This window comes from Macaca fascicularis, chromosome 5 (genome assembly GCF_037993035.2).
Source record: "Macaca fascicularis isolate 582-1 chromosome 5, T2T-MFA8v1.1".
NCBI classification, from domain to species: domain Eukaryota; kingdom Metazoa; phylum Chordata; class Mammalia; order Primates; family Cercopithecidae; genus Macaca; species Macaca fascicularis.
In genome coordinates, this window is record NC_088379.1 from 104,754,584 (window position 1) to 104,762,204 (window position 7,621).

The following is a 7,621-nucleotide window of genomic DNA, read 5'->3' on the forward strand; positions in this document are numbered from 1 at the left end:
GAGGCAGTCTCTCACTCTCTCACACTCTGGAGACTTACAGTTTTTCACCTGGTTCATGATGTGGGCTACAGCCTGCCACTTCTTTCAAATAATCTACAAATTTCAGTTTCCCTGTTAAGTTCCTGCATTGCTTCTTGGAAAACAGTTCGCAGCATGAACATCTGCACACTATCATGTCTTTCCAAGTGGGAGAGGCATGCTAACACTGCCTCCAATCTGCTATCTCAGAAAACAAAAATCTTTTGCCTATTTTAAAATTAGATTATTAGATTTTTTTTCTATTGAGATGTTTGAGCTTCTTATATATTCTTGTTATTAATCCCTTGTCAGATGGAGAGTTTGCGAATATTTTCTCCCATTCTGTGGGCTGTCCTTCACTTTGTCGATTGTTTCCTTTGCTGTGCTGAAGTGTTTTAACTTGATGTGATCATTTCTGTCCATTTTGCTTTGGTTGCCTGTGCTTTTGAGGTACTACTTAAGAAATTTTCGCTTAGACCAATGTCCTGGAGAGTTTCCCCAAAGTTTTCTTTTGGTAGTTTTGTAGTTTGAAGTCTTAGATTTAAGTCTTTAGTTGATTTTGATAGATTTTGATAGACACATGGTGAAGATAGAGATCTCAATTTATTCTGCTACATATGCCTATTGAGTATTTTTGTTGTTTTTTGAGACAGGCTATCACTCTGTCACCAAGGTTGGAGTGTGGTGGTAGGAACATGACTCACTGCAACTTTGACCTTCTGGGTGCGAGTGATCTTTCCATCTCAGCTTCCTGAGTAGCTGGGACTATAGGCATGCACTACCATGCCCAGCTAATTAAAAAAAATTTGTAGAGACAGGGTTCCACACTGTTTCCCAGACTGATCTCTAACTCCTGGGCTCAAGTGGTCCTCCCACCTCAGGCTTCCAAACATTTTTTTTTCTTTCCAACTTTAATTTTGGGTTCAAGGGGGTACATGTGCAAGGTTTGTTACATGGGTAAATTGCATGTTGTGGGAGTTTGTTATACAGATATTATATTATATTATATATATTATATAGATAATTATGTCACCCAGGTAAGCAGCATAGTACTGATAGGTAGTTTTATTATTATTATTATACTTTAAGTTCTGGGATACATGTGCAGAATGTGCAGGTTTGTTACATAGGTATACATGTGCCATGGTGGTTTACTGCACCTATCAACCAATCATCTAGGTTTTAAGCCCAGCATCCATTAGGTATTTGTCCTAATGCTCTCCCTCCCCTTGCCCCCAACCCTCCAACAGGCCCTAGTGTGTTATGTTTTCCTCCCTGTGTCCATGTGTTCTCATTGTTCAACTCCCACTTATGAGTGAGAACATGCAGTGTTTGATTTTCTGTTCCTGTGTTAGTTTGCTGAGAATGCTGGTTTTCAGCGTCATCCATGTTCCTGCAAAGGACATGAACTTATCCTTTTTTATGGCTGCATAGTATTCCATGGTGTATATGTGCCAAATTTTCTTTATCCGGCCTATCATTGATGGGTGTTCGGGTTGGTTCCAAGTCTTTGCTATTGTAAACAGTGCCGTAATAAACTTACAGGTGCATGTGTCTTTATAGTAGAATGATTTATAATCCCGGGGGGTATATACTCAGTAATGGGATTGCAGGGTCAAGTGGTATTTCTCGTTCTAGATCCTTGAGGAATTTCTGCACTGTCTTCCACAATTGTTTAGCTAATTTACAGTCCCACCAACAGTGTAAAAGCGTTCCCATTTTTCCTCATCCTCTGCAGCATCTGTTGTTTCCTGACTTTTTAATGATTGCTGTTCTAACTGGCATGAGATGGTATCTCATTGTGGTTTTGATTTGCATTTCTCTAGTGGCCAGTGATGATGAGTATTTTTTCATGTGTCTGTTGGCTGCATAAATGTCTTCTTTTGAGAAGTGTCTGTTCATATCCTTTGCACACTTTTTGAAAAGATTGTTTGTTTGTTTGTTTGTTTTGTAAATTTGTTTAAGTTCTTTGTAGATTCTGAATATTAGACCTTTGTCAGATGGATATATTGCAAAATTTTTCTCCCATTCTGTAGGTTGCCTATTCACTCTGATGATAGTTTCTTTTGTTGTGCAGAAGCTCTTTAGTTTAATTAGATCCCATTTGTCAAATTTGGCTTTTGTTGCCATTGCTTTGGTGTTTTAGTCATGAAGTCTTTGCCCATGCCTATGTCCTGAATGGTATTGCCTAGATTTTCTTCTAGGGTTTTTATGATTTTAGGTTTTACATTTGAGTCATTAATCCATCTTGAATTAATTTTTGTATAAGGTGTAATGGGAGGGGTCCAATTTCAGTTTTCTACATATGGCTAGGCAGTTTTCCAAGCACCATTTATTAAATAGGGAATCCTTTCCCTATTTCTTGTTTTGGTCAGGTTTGTCAAAGATCAAATGGTTGTAGATGTGTGGTATTATTTTTGAGGCTCTATTCGGTTCCATTGGTCTATATATCCGTTTTGGTACCAGTACCATGATGTTTTGGTTACTGTAGCCTTGTAGTGTAGTTTGAAGTCAGGTAGTGTGATGACTCCAGGTTTGTTCTTTTTGGTTAGCATTGTCTTGGCTATATGGGCTCTTTTTTGGTTCCTTATGAAATTCAAAGTAGTTTTCTCTAGTTCTGTGGAAAAAGTAAATGGTAGCTTGATAGGAATAGCATTGAATCTATATATTCTATATGTTACCTTGGGCAATATGGTCAATTTCACAATATTGATTCTTCCTATTCATAGGCATGGAATTTTATTATTATTATTATACTTTAAGTTCTATGGTACATGTGCACAATGTGCAGGTTTATAGGTATACATGTGTCATGTTGGTTTGCTGCATGCATCAACTCGTCATTTATATTAGGTATTTCTTCTAATGCTATGCCTCCCCCAGCCCCCCACCCCCCGACAGGCCCCGGTGTGTGATATTCCCTGCCCTGTGTCCAAGTGTTCTCATTGTTCAGTTCCCACCTATGAGTGAGAACAGAGCATGGAATGATTTTCCAATTGTTTGTATCCTCTCTTATTTCCTTGAGCAGTGGTTTGTAGTTCTCCTTGAAGAGGTCCTTCGCATCCCTTGCAAGTTGTATTCCTAAGTATTTTATTTTCTTTGTAGCAATTGTGAATGGGAGTTCACTCATGATTTGGCTCTCTGTTTGTCTATTATTGGTGTATAGGAATGCTTGTGATTTTTGCACATCAATTTTGTATCTTGAGACTTTGCTGAAGTTGCTTATCAGCTGAAGGAGTTTTTGGGCTGAGATGATGGGGTTTTCTAAATATACAATTATGTCATCTGCAAACAGAGACAATTTGACTTCCTTTCTTCCTATTTTAATATCTTTGTTTTTTTTCTCTTGCCTGATTGCCCTGGCCAGAACTTCCAATACTATGTTGAATAGGAGTGGTAAGAGAGGGCATCCTTGTCTTGTGCCAATAGGTGGCTTTTAAAACCTCTCCCTTCTCCCTGTCTATACCCTCAAGCAGGTCCTGAGTCTATTGTTTTCTTCTTTGTGTCCATGTAGTCAATATTTAACTCCCACTTATAAATGAGAACATACAGTATTTGGTTTCTGTTTGATGAGCATCTAGATTGATTCCATGTCTTTACTATTGTGAATAGTGCTGTGATGATCATACAACTGCATATGACATTATGGTAGAATTTCTTTGGGTATATACCCGATAATGAGATTGCTGGGTCAAATAGTAGTTCTAAGTTCTTTGAGAAATCTCCAGACTGCTTTCCACAGTGGCTGAACTAATTTACATTGCCACCAGCAGTGTATAAGCATTCCCTTTTGTCTGCAAATCTCTCTAGCATATGTTATTTTTTGAATTTTTAATCATAGCCATTCTGACTGGTGTGAGTGGTATCTCATTGTAGTTTTGATTTACATTTCCCTAATGGTTAGTGCTACTGAGCATTTCTTCATATGCTTGTTGGCTGCATATATGTCTTATTTTAAAATGTCCGTTCATGTCTTTTGTCCACTTTTCCATAGGGTGGTTTGTTTTTGCTTGTTGGTTTACATTCCTTATAAGATTACTATTTGGATCTGGATATTAGAGCTTTGTCAGGATGAGCTTCGTCAGATGCATAGTTTGCAAATATTTTCCCTCATTATGTGGGTTGTGTGTTTACTCTGTTGATAGTTTGTTTTGCTGTGTAGAAGCTCTTTAGTTTACATAGGTCCCATATGTCAATTTTTGTTTTTGTCGTAATTTTTGTTTCTAGCCTCTTTGTCAAGAAGTCTTTACCAGGGCCTTTGTCCAGAATGGCATTTCCTAGGTTTTCCTCAAGGACTTTTATAGTTTTAGGTTTTACAGTTGAGCCTTTAATTAATCTTGAGTTGTTTTTTGTATGTGATTTGAAGAAAGGATCCAGTTTAATATTTTGCTTTGCTAGTCAATTATCCTGGTACCATTAATTGAATAGGGAGTTCTTTCTCCATTGCTTATTTTTGTCAACTTTGTCAAACATCAAATGGCTGTAGGTGTGTAGATTTACCTCTGAGCTCTCTATTCTGTCTCATTGGTCTATGTGTCTGTTTTTGTATAAATGCCATACTGTTTTAGTTACTCTAGCTCTATAGTATAGTTTGGAGTTGGGTAGGGTGATGATTGCAGCTTTGTTCTTTTTGCTTGAGATTGCTGTGTTGGTTAATATTGGGGGTCAACTTGATTGACTTGAAGGATACCTAGATAGCCAGTAAAGTGTTTCTGAGTGTGTCTGTGAGGGTGTTTCCAACATTTGAGTCAGTGGACTGAGAGAGAAAGACCTACCCTCAATGTGGGTGGTCACCACCCAATTGGCTGCCACAGCAGCTAGAACAAAGCAGGTGGAAGAAGGTGGGATAAGCCTGCTTGTGGAGTCTTTTATCTTTCTCTGTGCTAGATGCTTCCTTCCATTCTTCCTGCCCTTGGACATCAGACTCCAGGTTCTACAGCCTTTGGACTCTTGGACTTACACCATTGGTTTTCCGGGGGCTCTCAGGCCTTCTGCCACAGACTGAAGGCTGCACTGTTGGCTTCCCTACTTTCGAAGCTTTTGGACTTGGGCTGAGATACTACTGGCTTCTTTCTTCCTCAGCTTGAAGATGGTCTATTGGGGGACTTCATCTTGTGATCGTGTGAGCCAATTATTCTTAATAAACTCTCTTTCATATATACATATATCCTATTAGTTTTGTCCCACTGGAATACCCTACTACAATTGCTTTGGCTATTCAGGCAACCCCCCCCCCATTGTTTTTGGTTTCCAAATGGATTATAGAATGGTTTTTCTAATTCTGTGAAGAATGTCATTGGTGGTTTGATAGGCATAGCATTAAATCTGTAAATTACTTTGGGCAGTTTGGCCATTTTAACAATATTGATTCTTCCTATCCACGAGCATGGGATGTTTTTCCATTTGTTTGTCATCACTGATTTCTTTCAGCACTGTTTTGTAATTCTCATTGTAGAGATCTTTCACCTCCATGGTTAGCTGTATTCCTAGGTGTTTTATTTTTCTTGTGTGACTCTTGTGGATGGGATTGCATTCTTGTTTTGACACTCAACTTGCATAGTGTTGGTGTACAGAAATGCTATATGGTTTTGTACGTTGATTTTATATTCAGAAACTTGACTGAAGTTGTTTGTCAGATCTACAAATTTTTGGACAGAGACTATGTGGTGTTCTAGGTATAGTATATCATCTGCAAACAGAGATTGTTTGACTTCTTCTCTTCTTGTTTGGATACCTTTTATTTCTTTCTCTTGCTGATTGCTATGGCTAGCATGTCCAGTACTATGTTGAATAGCAGTGTTGAGTGTGGGCATTTTTGTCTGTTCTGGTTCTCAATAGAAGAGCTTCAGGCTTTTGCACACTCAGTGTGATGTTGGCTGTGGACTTTTTTTTTTTTTTGAGATAGAGTTTCACTCTTGTTGCCGAGGCTGGAGTGCAATGGTGTGATCTCAGTTCACCGCAACCTCCACCTCCTGGGTTCAAGTGATTCTCCTGCCTCAGCCTCCTGAGTAGCTGGGATTACAGGCATGTGCCACCATGCCTGGCTAATTTTGTATTTTTAGTAGACACAGGGTTTCTCCATGTTGGTCAGGCAGGTCCCAAACTCCCAACCTGAAGTGATCTGCCCACCTCAGCTTCCCAAAGTGTTGGGATTACAGGAGGGAGCCATTACACCTGGACTGGCTGTGGATTTGTCATAGACAGTTTTTATAATTTTAAGGTATGTACCTTTAATGCCTACTTTGTTGAGGGTCTTTCACACAACAGGATTTTGACTTTGATCAAAAGCCTTTTCTGTATCTTTTGATGCCAAGACCAGCTCAATCAGGGAGACCCTAACCCGGCGGCCCTAGAGGAATTAAAGACACACATAAAGAAATACAGAGGTGTGGAGCGGGAAATCAGGGGTCTCAGCCTTCAGAGCTAAGAACCTCGAACAGAGATTTACCCGAGTATTTATTGACAACAAGCCACTGATAAGCATTGTTTCTGTAGATTATAGATTAACTAAAAGTATTCCTTACAGGAAACAAAGGGATGGGCTGAAATAAAGAAATGGACTCTGGTTAGTTATCTGCAGCAGGAGTATGTCCTTAAGGCACAGATCACTCGTGCTATTGTTTGTGGTTTAAGAATGCCTTTAAGTGGTTTTCTGACTTGGGTGAGCCAGGTGTTCCTTTCCCTCATTCTGGTAAACCCACAACCTTCCAGCATAGGCATCATAGCCATCACGAAGATGTCATAGTGCTGTAGAGATTTTGTTCATGGACAATTTTGGGGCCAGTTTATGGCCAGATTTTGGGGGGCCTGTTTCCAACATGTCCCCCTTATTTGATTTGCAAAGCAATAAAAGCAAAGGCAGCTTTGTCACAGCGAGCTACTGCTTGCAGGAGTCAGGATCCACATATGCGGACAATACAAAGACAAACAAGTCAGATTAAAAACACAATCATCATTGAAATCACAGAGCTTCCAAGTGTTTTTACCCATTTTAATGGGTTAGTAGCTGCTAATCTCTCTGTAGCTCACTCAAGCACTCCAGTTCCTGGCATTAAGGAAAGACATGCCTGGGATGCTTTAAATATTTGTTCTTTTAATTTTGCAATATATAAAGACAAGTTTGTAGTGTTTCCTTCTAGTTTTTTTATTCTTTCCCAAATTTTGATCTTATTAAGAGCTATTAATAGTTTCCACAAATCTTTATGTTCAGTTCCTACAATGGGCCATATCATTTGAAGTTGAGGTGCCACTATACCACCACGGTTCCAGATAATAGGAACTCTTGCCATACCTCTTACCATTTCTACCATCTGACCGTTTTGTTCAGACTAGCTGAACATAGTGTGGCCGTGGCATGCAGACTGAGAGGTGCAATTCAAGCTAAACATCCCCTTAGGGGACCAATCATTAATAATTCCTAGGAATCACTGTGCGGCACCTCTGCCTGTTTTGCAATGCAGTCTTCCTAAGCAAGTACATTCACTTTTTCTGGCCATGTTCAATTTTGTTTATGAATAAGTTTTTGAGAGTGGTATGCCTTAATTATAGGAGCAGATTTATTATGGTAAATACTGAGATCAGAAAGCATGTGTGACTGTGTCAT